A 14347-nucleotide genomic window follows, 5' to 3' on the forward strand; every position below is an offset into this window, starting at 1 on the left:
ACGATGAGTTCTCCAAAACATCAGTGACTGTCTGCATTTCAACTGCACCTGTCCCATCCAGGTTTTTTCCCTTTTATTGTCATAATGAGAACAGACAGACTGATCTGCTCCAATTTCATCTTGTTTGGAGTGATATCTGAATTAAAATAAATCAGGGTCCCTCTAGGTCACTGGGGAAGTTTTTCCATAATGGGGTCAAATGCCATTGGTGGAGGGGCAGAGGCATCCACCCCTTCAGGTCTCCACTTATAGGAAATATGGAAGATGGCATCGATATCAGAGTAGGAAATTCCTAACAAGTCCACAGAAGATGAAGGAGACTTATGGTGCCTCTTCTCACAGTGTAGTGGGCACCTACTCCATGCCAGTTGCTGGAGTTGTGTAGTGAACATGATAGGCATGATCTCTGTCCCATGAGCTTTTGGTCTAGCTGTTCTAGCTTCACAAATCATAACCTTCACCAGGGCCATTGACTGAGTCATCCTGCTGGACACAAGTTACTTGGATGAGTCGGTGAGTCAAGATAACCCTCTATAAACAAGCCCACCACTCTCTTATCTCCCCATCCCATCTCACCTCCCCTGTAAGCCTCTTATTCAAGTTGGATCATTGGCTTCTTTTTTTTTTTTAAGATTTATTTATTTATTTCTCTCCCCTCCCCCCCAGCCCCAGTTGTCTGTTGTGTCTATTTGCTGTGAGTTCTTCTTTGTCCACTTCTGTTGTCTGCAGCATGGGAATCTGTATTTCTTTTTGTTGTGTCATCTTGTTGTGTCAGCTCTCCGTGTGTGCAATGCCATTTCTGGGCAGGTTGAACTTTCTTTTGCACTGGATGGCTCTCCTTACGGGGTGCACTCCTTGTACATGGTGCTCCTCTATGCAGGGGACACCCTTGCGTGGCATGGCACTACTTGCGCGCATCAGCACTGCACATGGGCCAGCTCCACATGGGTCAAGGAGGCCCAGGGTTTGAACCGCAGACCTCTCATGTGGTAGACAGATGCCCTAACCACTGGGCCAAGTCCGCTTCCCAATCATTGGCTTCTTATCATTGGTCTACACAGCATTTATTCATGCATACATTCAACAAATGATAATGGCATAGTCCCAGACACTGCTCTACGTGCTGCAGAAACCCCAGTAAACAGGACAGAGAAGGTTCCTACCCATAATGAGGTTACATTCTAGTGGAGATCAGGCAATAAACAAGAAAATTGCAAACTCCCACCCTAAAAGACCATCCTGACTCTGTTTTATTTTGTCCTAAACATTTAGCACAGTCTAACATAATATATATATTTACTGTTTTATTCTATGTGCCTATACTCCCCCCCTCCACTAGACTACAAACTCCATTTTATCAGTTTTGTAACCCTGAGCCTACAATAATACCTGGCATGTGGTAATCATCAATATACATGCAAAACAAATAAAAGCTAGCAAAAATAAAATAAAGGATAATTTTTTATTGTGATAAATACTTTAAAGGAAAGAAACAGGATTCTGTGATGGGAAGCAACTTACAGAGAAAGAAAAGATGGAGCAAACCAGTGTGTGCTATTTTAGATTAAATAAACTAAGAAGTGTTCTTTCCTCATGGTGTGATATTACAACTGATACATGCAAAACAAGAAGGAGATCTCCATGGAATCATTTTGGGGAAAATTATTCCAGGTAGAGGAAACAGTAAATGCAAAGACCCTAAGGCAGTAAAATCTTCATGTGTTGAGGTAACAGAACTAAATCCAGTGTGGCTGAAATGCAGACAGTGAGGGGGACAGGTACCAAGTGAGGTCAGAAAGATCAACAGAGACAAGATCATGTCAGACTTCACAGGCCTTGTAAGAAAATTGGATTTTAAGTGTGATGGGAAATGATGGAAGTATTTTTCATACAACTTTCTTGAGGCTTAATTGTCAGGCAATAAAATGCATACATTTCAACTGTGCAATTTGATATGCTTTAACATATGTATATACTGTGAAACCATCTATACATCAAGATAAAGAATGATTCCAGCACCCCCCCCCCCCCCAAAGTTTCTTCCTGGCCCTTTGAAGTCCCTCCCTCTTCTTCTATGCAACTCCCACTTTCCCCACATCCTCTGGCAATCACTGATCTGCTTTTTATCACTATAGATGAGCTTGCATTTTCCAGAATGTCATACAGAATCATACAGTTTGTTCTGTATTCTTTCATTCAGGAATGTTGGAACAAGTATCAATAATCATTTCTCTTTCTTGCTGAGTTGTATTCCATTTTATGGCAATGCCACAATTTTCTATCTATTCACTTGGTGATAGACATTTGGAATGTGTTCAGTTTCAAACTGTTAGAAATAAAGGTGTTATGAACTTTCATGTGTAAGTCTTTGTGTGGACATACTTTTATTTCTCTGGAATAAATATCTACATGTGACTAGGTCATATAGTGGGTAAATGGTTAAATTTTTAAGAAACTACCAAGCTGTTTTCCAAAGTGCTTTTTACCATTTTGCATTTCCATCAACAGTGAATGATTGTTCCAATTCCTTCACGTCCTCACCAACTATTCATACATCCGGTCCTTCATTTTAGCCTTTCTAATAGATATAGAGTGGCTTCTTGTTGTTTTAAATGGCATTTCCCAAATAACTAATCAGGTTGCCTATCTTTTCATGTGTTTATCTGGCACCCATACATCTTCTTTGCTAAAGCATCTGTCCAAGTTTTTTGCCCATTTTTAATACATCATTTGTTTCTAATTTCTTATTAGTGAGTTTCAAGTGTTTATGTGCATGTGTGTGTGTGCTAGGGATACAAGCCCTTTTGCAGATATCTGATTTGCAAATATTTGCTCCCACTTTGTAGCTTGTCTTTTAATTCTCTGAACAACAACTTTTGAAAAGCATGAAATTTTAAATTTTTATGAAATATAATTTATAATTTTACAGATGATGATTTTGGTGCCAAATCTAAGAAATCTTTACCTAATCTAAAGTCACAAAGATTTTCTCTTGTAGAAATTTTATAGTTTTAGTTTTTATAGCTTAGTCTAGCATCCACATTGAGTTAATTTTATATGGTGTGGGGTATGGATCACAGTTCATTTTTTTGTTTCCAGAAAAATTGTTTAAAAGACTTTCTCTACTGGAATGCTTTGTCAAAAATCAGTTATCCTGTATGTACTGGCCTATTTCTGAACTCTTTATTCTGTTCCATTGATCTTTTTTTCTATCTTTACACCAGTACCGAACTATTCTGATTATAGTAGTTTTTTTAAACATTTTAAAATTTTTATTTAATAGTCTTTTTTTTAAAAAGATACATAGATCATGAAGAATGTTACATTAAAAAATATGAGGTTCCCATATACACCACACCACACCACACCCCCACTCCTCCCATATCAACAATTTCTTTCATCATTGTGGCACTCTCATTGCATTTGGTGAATACATTTTGGAGCACTGCTATACTGCATCACATTGTAGTTTACACTCTCCGCCAGTCCATTCAATGAGTTATGGCAGGATATATAATGTCCTGCATCTGTCCCTGCAGTATTATTCAGGACAACTCCGAGTCCTGAAAATGCCCCCACATCACATCTCTTCTTCCCTCTCCCTGCCCTTAGCAACACCTGTGGCCACTGTCTCCATATCAATTATACAATTTCTTCCATTGCTAGAGTCACAATAGCTTTATATTAGAATACCAGTAAGTCCACTCCAATCCATATTTTATTCCTCCATCCTGTGGACGCTGGGGTAGTGATATTTACTCCATAGTAGCTTTTTACAGTACAGAACCTGCTATCTTGAAATCAGGTAGTGTTAGTCCTCTAACTTCTTTCTTTCTCAAGATTGTTTTGGCGCTTTCAGGTCCTTTGCACATCCATATGAATTTTTAAATCAGCTTCTCAACTTATTTAAAAAAAACAAAGCCTGATGGAGTTTTGATTGGTGTTGCATTAAGTCTAAATCTACAGATCAATTTGAAGAGACTGTTGAACTTCGAACCCATGAACATGGTATAGTTTTCCATTTATTTAAATCTTTAATTTCTTTCAAGAATGTTTCATGGTTTACAGTGTACAAGTCTTGAACATCTTTTCTCAAATATAACACTAAAGCATTTTAAACAGGTAACTGACATCATCTAAAGTAAGAATAAAAGACTGGAAGAAGATAAGAGTGAAAACGGGGAGACAAGTAGGGGATAATGGCACAGTCCAGGCAAGAGATGACGGTGGCTTGAACCAGAATGATGGTGGAGAAGATGAGGGAAAGTGGGCTGCTTTGAGATATAATTTGGCTGAGCCATATGAGCTTGCCAATATAATAGCTTCTTTAACCTACAAAATGGCAGTTCCATATAGCATGACATAATATTTTGGAAAATTCAGGACTTGCTGATGAATTATATGCAGGGAACTAAGGAAAAGTAAAAAATCAAGCATGGCTTTTTGGTGCTCAGCTCATGGAACTTAGTGAACAATGATGCCATTTCCTCAGACTGCAACAACTGGGAGAGGAAGGAAGCCCGTAGCCCTGTTCTCCCTGCTCTTCCCTTTGTCCCCAGTTCTCTCTCTATCCCTCATCTTCAGCTTTTCAGGAGACACAATTATCACAGGGTCACATGTTTACTTTCAAGTGTGCATCTTTCCTAGCTCGCTCCTGGCTGACATTTTAATGATTTTTGCTCACTTAGCTTTACACCGGCAGGGCATACAGAAAGAACATTTTTTCTATGCAGTTTGAGGTTCATGCATACTCCCCTAATTTCAACGCCATAGTAACATGCCCTTAAGTTTTTATTTCTTTGAGCCCAGCCCTCATCTGGAAGGGTTCTGGGCCACATTTTCAAGTAATTTGGTGCCGATCATCATGAGACTCCTGCGTTTATGGAGGGAAGGCTAGGAACGCATGCTTGGGTTTATACTCAAATTACTATCCTAAATGACTCCACGGGGGGTTCCTTCTAGGGGTCACTGAGAGCCAGAGTGGAATGTTTTTCCTTCTTCACTTTATTCCAGACCTGGGGGTGCGAGGACCATAAATGCAGGTAATGTGTTTTATAGTCAGCTTCTCTAGGTTCATTTTTCCACCTCTCTCCCCACCCCCAAATGATACTCATGAAACTCCACAGAGCTGGCTGGAAACTCACTTTGTACAGCCCAGTTTGTGTAAAGGCCAAGTGATTGGAGTAGCTGAATTGTTGACATAGCAGAGACTATGTCTGAGGGGCTCAGCCAGTCATGAATGGTGGCTCTGAAGCTCGATGAAGAAGTCCAAACTGAAAAGGGCTGCTCAGATGGTAGGGAGGTCTCCATTACTGGAGGTATTCAGGCAGTGCCCAGACAACTGCTTGACAGAGGTGTTGTAGTTGGAGATTTGAGGCAGCTAACAGGAAGTTGAACTCTAGACTTATAAGTCTCCTTATAGCACAGACTTTTTATGACACCAAATATACCTTTGTTGTTTGAATAGATATTTACCTACATCTACACCAGGCTGGAAACTGTACCCTGAGGATACATTAGTGAACAAGATGGACATAGGATGTGCCCTCTGGGAACTTACAGTCCCAGTCCAGTGAGGGTAACAAATAATCGATAAGCAGATTACAAGGAGATGATGACAATAATTGTGGCTATTGGGTATTGGGTCAGACCCCTTGCTGGCATTTTGCATGGGTTATCTCAAAGACATGGCCTTATGAGGTCAAACTCCATTTTACCAATGATAAATGCAAGCTCCAAATGGTTACAGACATTCTCCAAGCTTACACTGCCATCACCTGCTGAAGCTGGAGTCGGGGGATGGCAGTCCAGATCCATGGGTCTCAGAATCCATGAAATGAACTATCCACCTGGTTAAGATTCTTACAAGACCAAGTTAATGCCAAGGTGGTGGAGGCACTGGTCTCCTCCACTCACCCTACCCCCACCCTCACCTCAAAAAAGGAAAACAATACAGGTTCCCTCTCTCTCTGCCCTCGTTGAACATACTAGTCCTTGGAGGCCTCCAAATAAAGTTTCCTGCCTTAGCAATTAAGTTTGCCAACTTAAAAAAAAAATTATAGTAACACATTTTACTTAAAACTTGAGGCTTGATACTTGCCAGAACTCCCACTGTCCTTCTGAAAGTGAGGTGTAGGAAAGGAAAAGCAGTAGGGCTTGTGAAGTCCTTATGTAGGATGTGCTCAGCCCTAAAAGGGGGTAAAGGTTCAGCAGCCAGAGTGTGGTGAGGAAATAAAATAAAAGATAGGCTACCAACTCTTGATATATGTACAGTCTAACTGCAGAGACAAAAAAGAGATGGGCAGGAGGTGGGCAACACAGTGCCAAAGAGAAGACCAATACTTAGGATCCATGAGGTGCATTTTTCAAAGGCTGGTTCTCATTGCATCTTCTGGGGTAAGTCCCTCTGTCTCTCTGAGTCTTGACTTCTTCATCTATGACAGCCCTAGACTGTCAATACTGGTGGAAATGTTCTCCAATTTAGTAGGCACTAGCCACATATAGCTTTTGATCTCATGACATGTGGTTAGTGTGACTGAGAAGTGAATTTTTAAATTTATGTCATTATAATTATTTTAAACTTAAAAGCCTCTTTGACTAGTGGCTAATGTGTTGGGTAGCATAGATCTAGATATTTTGGAGTTAGAAGACTTCTTCTTCTTCTCCAAATAATATCTTGAAATGTGCATTTTTCATCTGGAACTCTCTTAAAATAATGTAGTAGCCAAAAATTCAGGTTCTGGAGATAAAGTACTGATGCTGCTTCCCAGATGTGACATATTTGGTTGTGAAACCCTAGACAAGTCTCTTAACCTCCCATTGCCTCAGCTCCCTCTAAAAGCCATCTTTCTGATCTCAGTTGCCCAAATGGAATGATGGGGGTTGAGGGCCCAGAGTCTAAAGTGACCCTCTGTGTGCATAGAATGTTTCCCATTTTAACCAGTGTTGAGAGTGTGCTCCTTTCCAGTGCCCAAGAAGAAAAGAAGAGAGTTAAACATCCTTATGAACTTCAGGGACTTTTTGCCAAAATGATTAAGCTTGTTTTTGGGTTTCCAGGTGAAATGGTATAAGTGCAAATCAACAAGATAATGTTAAGGTGAGACCTCCAGGTATTTTTATCTAGAAGTTATTTTTTAAGGCTGTTAAAAAAATTCAGGTGGTCCTGAAAACAATGCAAAAATTCCTTTTTTTTCCTTTCTTTCCAGTCCATTCAAGAAAGAAAAAAAAATACTTCAATTATGGAAATCTGTTCTTAAATTGCTTTGGGTTCAATTCAATTTGACAGTTACTATGGGGTTTCTGTTTGTGGGAAAATCCCTGAAGTATGTCACTGATATCACCAACTCAATGTATAACCACGGACAAGAGTCCTCTTCTTTAGGCTTCAGTTTCCCCAGGAATACAACAGTGATTTGGACTGTTTGGGGGTCATGGAGGATTCTTTAAATGACTTTTCTGTTCAGAGAGTCTAAGTTTCAATGATGCCCTTTTTTTTTCAGGTTGAAAATATGACAGAGTCTTGAGGGACTCATCATTTTAAACACCATTTCCACTCTCCAGACCTAGAAATGAAGAAGGCATCAATCAGGAGTTGAAAACACAAAACACCTCCATGCCCCACCCCCAGGGAACAGAAATGAATGAATTGGGTGGGTAAGGGGTTATGGCAAACTGGAGAACCCACACCCCATCTAACAGAGTACATTGCTACATGTCTCCAGCTGATTGTTACCACATGGGAATGTGGGTATCTTGTTGACAAACTGTCAACACTTTCAAGATAAGCCCAAAATCTGGATTTTTAAAACTAAACCCTCTAATTTTAAATGTTGGCTAAAAAAAAGAAAAAAAAAAACTTTATGGACCAAGCAAAGAATATGTGGAGACTGAACTTTAGCCTTACCTCAACCCTTCTGACTCCAGTTGTAGATAGCTGAGCCAAAAGGACCTGAGTCCAAGGCAGACCTTGGAAAGTGGTTTTTAGAATAAATCTTAGATATCAGGCCAGTTCTTTTAATCTGACTCTTTCTGCTAAAAATCAATCCAATAACCTTCGGTCAGAAACAGTGAAGTCCAACTGGGACTGACAACCAAATGCAAACAAGATCCCTACTGACTTGAGGGAGCTGGCTCTCAGAACCCAGTATTGAACTCCATCCAGTTTCAAGGTAACTGCACCCGAAGTTACCTGGGTCGTCTTGAATTCCTTGGCAGCAAAACGATCAAGAAGTTCCCATTCCTGAGTCATAGAATCGTTACTCTCTCAGACTTGTAAGGAAACAAATATCCAAAGTGATGTTCAATTCCCATCTCAACCATCCTGGAAATGATGGAAGTCAGTTCCCTTTTTATTCCCTACATCAGCAGTCTGTGTTCTTCTTAGTGTCTATCCCAGTGCATGATTTTTTTAAAATGGTTTGGTTTCCTTGTTTATTATACACTTCCACCACCCCACTAGAATGGAAGCTCCATGAAAGAGGGAACCCTGCCGTTCTTGGTCACACCTCTTTCCCCAGTGCTGAGAACAGAGCCTAGAACGTAAGGTTTCCATTTATATTTGTTAAGTAATAAATTATTTTTTTATATTTCTTTTAACTTTTTCTCTCCCCTTCCCCCTCCCACCCCAGTGTCTGTTCTCTGTGTCTATTTGCTGTGTGTTTTTCTTTGTCCACTTCTGTTGTCAGCGGCATGGGAATCTGTGTTTCTTTTTGTTGCATCATCTTGTTGTGTCAGCTCTCTGTGTGTGCGGCACCATTCCTGGGCAGGCTGCACTTTCTTTTGTGCTGGACAGCTCTCCTTACGGGGCACACTCCTTGCGTGTGGGGCTCCCCTACACGGGGACACCCCTGAGTGGCAGGGCACTCCTTGCACGCATCAGCACTGTGTGTGGGCCAGCTCCACATGGGTCAAGGAGGCCCAGGGTTTGAACCACGGACCTCTCGTGTGGTAGACAGATACCCTAACCACTGGGCCAAGTGTGACTATATTTGAGTGTCTACATGAACAAGGAGCTTATCACTTCTTCTAAACACTCTGCTATTTATTTGGACATTTTTTACTAATAAAGCCCTCCTAAAACTGATCTGAATCTAGATAATTTCCATTAGCTCCAGTTTTAAGTACCAGGATCACACAAGCTAAGCCTAAATCCTCTTCCAACTCAGATTCTAAAATGTCTGAAGACAGGTATCATTATCTTTGATGCTTCTTTTCTCATCCAGGGAAAACAATTTCATCCCTTTGTTTTGACCTCTTTCAAGAGAAGGAGAGGACTGTGGTCAAAGACAGGAGAAGGGTGGGAAGAAGATGAGAGGGTTCAATAAATCAGAAGCCCTGAAAACACGGCACAGTTGACAATGTCACTGTCACTCTCACTTTCAATATTTATTTTAAAACCAGATGGTCCAGTTTTTCAAAATGTGCATTTCTCAGTCATGTTTGGATACACACATTGAATGATAGGCCTGTGTCTTTGGACCCAGCCACATTTACATGTGAATGCAACAGAAAAATCCATTGGTTATGTTAGAATGTCTTGAGCATTGCCAAGATTCTAGGATTACATGAAGAACACCAAACACTAACTTTGATGTGTGTGTGAAAGTGTGCATATATGAGTTTTTCTCCCAAACACATGTGATTCTGGAAATGCCTTGAAGAGTCCAAAGCCAATGGCCCAGAGCCATGGAGAAATGGACCCAGCATTGGTGATGCTGGCCTTGGATAACCCACAGGCAGACTTTCTGGAGGACAAAGTTGTGCTTTTCACTGCTCCTATGCTTCCTGCTTAACTGACGTAGCCTGTCAGCTATCTGACAGAATCTGGGTGGGGAGCAGATCAAAAGGCACAGAAAATTTCTCCTGAGGCCTAACACCAAGTCTGAATACCTAACTGAACCCACATACTACTCACCAAACTTGGCACTGGCAACATCCAGTGCTCTTGAAGGTGAAACTTTCAAAACACCAGAACGTCAGAGGAGAAGAAGAAATAGGTAGGCCCTGAATGGGTGCTCAGCTAAGCTTTTATATGAAGCAGAATGAAAACAGCAGTACCTCAACCCGGCCAGAGACCACATGCACCTGAATATTAGGAAATCATTTTTTTTCCTAAAGCCATTTCTTGAATAAGAGGGAATTGGATTATATTAAAATAAATACAAGTCTTTCATATTGTAAAAGGCTCATTCAAATACTTTGTTTTGAACAAACAGTACTATTTTAGGAAAACACGTCAGCCTGAAATAACCTCAACCAGCTGCTGTGGGATGCTAAAAGAGGCCACCTGACAGAATCAGTAGAAAAAGAGAGTAAACATTTAAAACAGATTTAGTCATTCTCCCTAGGGGTATGACTTTACAAGTGTACAGTTTGTATATTGTTGTACACAAGACTTTAAATGATTAGTACAATAGGTTATTACCGCTGGAGATTGCAAAGAGTGCTAGTACATTGGAATAACATTTCCAATACAGCATCATTCACAGATTTTTTAAATGCAGTATCTAGACACAAAGAACATTTTACAATGGTAAAAGGGCAAGTCCATCAAGAGACATAACAATTATAAACATATATGCACCTAACAACAGAGTCAAAATTTATGAAGCAAAAACCAATAGAATTGAAACGTAAATAGATAGTTCAACAATAACAGTTGGAGACTTCAATACTCCACTTTCTATAATGGATAGAACAACTAGACAGAAAATCAACAAGGAAATAGAAGACGAACAACTCTATGAATCACTAGACATAGCAAGCATCTATAAACTACTCCACCCAAGAACAACAGAATACATACTCTTCTCAAGTGCACATGGAACATTCTCCAGGAAGGACCATATGTTAGGGCACAAGACAAATCTCAGTAAATTTAAAAGGATTGAAATAATGCAGAGTATGCCTTCTGACCATGATAGAATCAATAACCAAAGGAAATTTGAGTTCATAAATATGTGAAAATTAAACAGCATAGTTCTAACTGAACAATAAGTCAACAAATCACACAGAAATTATAAAACACTTTGTGATTAAAAAAAAAATGAAAACACAACATACCAAAACTTATGGGATATAGCTAAAACAGTGCTTAAAGGGAAATGTATAGCTGCAAACACCTATATTAAAAAAAAAAAAAGAATGATGTTAACTCACTAACTGAATCTTCAACCTGAGAAACTGAAAAAAGAAGAACAAACTAAACCCAAAGCAAGCATAAGGAATGAACTAATAAGATTAGAAAGGAAATAAATGAAGTAGAGAATAGAGAGCAATAGAGAAAATCAATGAAACCGAAGTAGGTTCCTTAAAAAGAAGGACAAAATTGGTAAACTGTTCACTAGACTGACCAAACAAAAAAAGAGAAGACAAAAAATTACTAAAGCCAGGAATGAAAAGGGGGGCATTACTACTGACCTTATGGCTAAAACACAATATCCATGCTTTTTATAATACTGACAAGCTGACTCTAGCCTTTATATGGAAAGGCAAAGGAATTCAAATAGTCAAAATAATTCTGAAAAGTAACATTAGACAACTCCCATTCCTTGTCCTCCAAGACTGGACATAGGTGATAGATTTCATCTACAGCCATCTTTGATTTCTTTCTCTCAGATTTGATCATGACCTCCATATTCACATAGGACACTCATTGCACTGCAGGACACTCATTTCACTGCATTGTTTAACCTGCATCTTGAGGATGCAAATGGCATCTTTCCTTCTTGTACCTCCAGGATCCAGTAGAGTACCCAAACAGAAAAGATGTTTAATAGCTATTGTTTTGAATGAATGGATGGATAGATGGATAGATGCATGGATGGGTAGATGGATGGATGGGTGGGTGGACAATGAATTCTGAATTCTTTACCTTGTTTACAAATGGATGGTGCAGTGTGTTTTCTTAGATTGTGAACACAGAAGAAAATCAGGAGACCCTCAGCTCTGCCTCTAACCCTCCTATGTAAATTTAGTTAAGTTATTTCCTCTCTCTGGTCCTCAGCCCCATCTGGAAAATCAGTGCGTTTTGCTAGATGATCTCTAAATGTCATCCAAATACAGGTTTTATTATCCTCAGATAGCAAGATAGGAGCAGGTTCTTCCAGCTATGTCCAGAGAATCTAGCATTTGATGGAACTGGCTTTTAAGAAACCAAATTTAATGACTCTACCCATTAAATCCTTTAAAGTGGCTAAACCACCTGAGTACCTAAACACAACACTGTGTCTCTCCAAAACCTTTGCCCTACTTAAACTCAGTACCCTTCTGAGCTCCTTTTGTAGAAAATGTATACAACACTCGATCAGCATTCACAACAGGTTTTTGGCAAGGAGAATTTGTCAGCTTCAACAGTGTCACCCTATAAACTGGCCCCAAAATTCCATTTTCTATTACTGACGGGAAAAGGCATTGTGAACAGGAATTTATAGGATGTCTCTGGTTTGACAGAAAGCCATGTGGGCAAAAGAAAAGGACAAAGGAGATCTCTTCCGAACTTAAAAATCATGTGTCCTCCTGTAAAACTTGGTAATTGATTCTGGTTGTACCATAGTAAAGAAAAGAACTACTCTGTCTTTTTCTTGCCTCTCAACTTCAAATTCATGATGGTTTAAAACGGAATTATTTCTCAGAGGTTTTCTTAACAGAGAAAAAATGGTGTAGTCTAACTTCAGAATTTTAGCTTCTTTTCATTGTTGAGCAAGACAGCCACTCAATTATTCATTTTGGTTCCAACCACAAAAGGTTTGACAATACCTTAATTTTCAATACCCTTACCTGGGTTGACATGGTGGACCAGGGGTTTAAACCTGGCAATCATACTCAGAATCTTGAAATTATTTATCTGTCCTTGCTGCAACACTGGTCAATTTTGCATTAGAACATTTTTGTGAAGTCCTAACCAAGGACCACAGAAATTTCTCATTTTGCCATCCTAAAAATACTATAGCCCTTTTTTGAACAATTATACAAAATGTTTTCTTTCACTATCAGAAATTCTTTATACATTACTTTTAAACACCAAACTTTTCATGCAAAAAAAAAAATGTGATTGTGGCTGATCGTTTCTCTAGATTGATTTTTTTGCAGAGAAAGACAAAACTGGACTGTAGGTTAAAAAAGAAAAAAGATTTCTTCCTCTGTTTTTTAAGGCAGCTCACTGAGAGACCATTACAGATCAATAGAAGTGCATTCAGTGAAGAGTACAGACCCATTAAAGATCCATTAAAGAATAACTCTATATGTATTTGGCTGACCACCTTGGGACGTTATTTTCAGAATTTTAACTACAGCATACATTCTGTGCCAAGGGCCTGAGGATTTAACTGCTAAGAGCAAGGTGAGCTCCCCAGTGCATTCACATACCAACGCTCTCACTGACCAACTTCAGGCCTGGGTTTAAATTAAACAAGGGGAATTTAAATGTCTGCCTTCCTGGGAAATAAAAGGTCAGCAGGTTTATTAGTACCATCAAGACTTTATTGCCCATAATCATGGAAAGGAGCAGCGGCCTAGAAACTCCAGGTAACACTGCCATTGCCTTCCCAGACCTTGGGGGATATTTCCCTCATTTTTATCCTATTACCCTCTTTCTGTACCAGTCTCTTCCTCTGCAAGAAAGTATTTTATGGATCATAATAGCTGATCCAAGAAAACTTTTCTGTTTTGAGGAGTTATCTTTGAGCAAAATCTAGATGCATCTTAATTTGTCATGAGGCCTGATCAAATGGTAAGATGAGTGGGGGAAAAAAAAAACCAACAACAAAGCAACAAGTCTGGTCTGGCTTCAGCAGAGGCAGTGGGTGCTGTATGGTAGAGGGAATGGGTCCCAGCCACAGGCCCAACACTTTAATACCTTGGCAGCCCAATTTAGCTTCTCCAACAGGGCACCCCTTCCAGGCCACTGCCCATGTAGAAAAAGGAAATGGTGATGATATCGCTTCCATTTATGCCACTGCTTCCTACAGGTGGCTCAGCAATTTCCTATCATGAGGACGCAAGCACCAAAGCCACCCTACCCATGAGAAAAAGTGCAATCCTGGCAGATAGGCAGATTTTATACAAAAATGCTTAAGATAGCTAATTAGAGAGAACGAGAGAGAGAGAGAGAGAGAGAGAGATGGATATAGAGAGGAAGGAAAGGAGGGAGGGAGGGAAGGAGGGAGGAAAGGGGAAAGAAGAAATGAATAAAAGGAGGAGCTAAATAGTTATGTTTTCCTGGCAATGCCACTGGGATTATAAAGAATAAACCTTCTCCTATCCTGAAACTCTGTCCTTGTCCCTTGGCAAATTCTTCAAGAACCTAGCCCTCTGATAAAAGTTTAGCAGGTGTCTGTTGTTTGTAATG

The 14347-nt window shown here is 39.7% G+C and overlaps 1 long non-coding RNA gene across 4 annotated transcripts in view; it reads right to left on the bottom strand.

Moving 5' to 3' along the window:
• Positions 1 to 1443: 1443 nt before the first annotated feature.
• LOC101423978 (uncharacterized) overlaps positions 1444 to 14347 on the bottom strand; it is a 73404-nt gene continuing 60500 nt past the window's right edge. For 2 of the 4 annotated variants that reach the window (XR_011646305.1, XR_011646306.1), the window contains exons 7-8: positions 8189 to 8320; positions 1444 to 7562 (exon numbers count right to left, since the gene is read on the bottom strand). This is a non-coding gene — a long non-coding RNA (uncharacterized lncRNA). The remainder of the gene's footprint in view (positions 7563 to 8188; positions 8321 to 14347) is intronic. The other 2 variants (XR_011646307.1, XR_011646308.1) reach the window with 1 other exon arrangement.

Source organism: Dasypus novemcinctus, chromosome 18 (assembly GCF_030445035.2).
Source record: "Dasypus novemcinctus isolate mDasNov1 chromosome 18, mDasNov1.1.hap2, whole genome shotgun sequence".
NCBI lineage: Eukaryota > Metazoa > Chordata > Mammalia > Cingulata > Dasypodidae > Dasypus > Dasypus novemcinctus.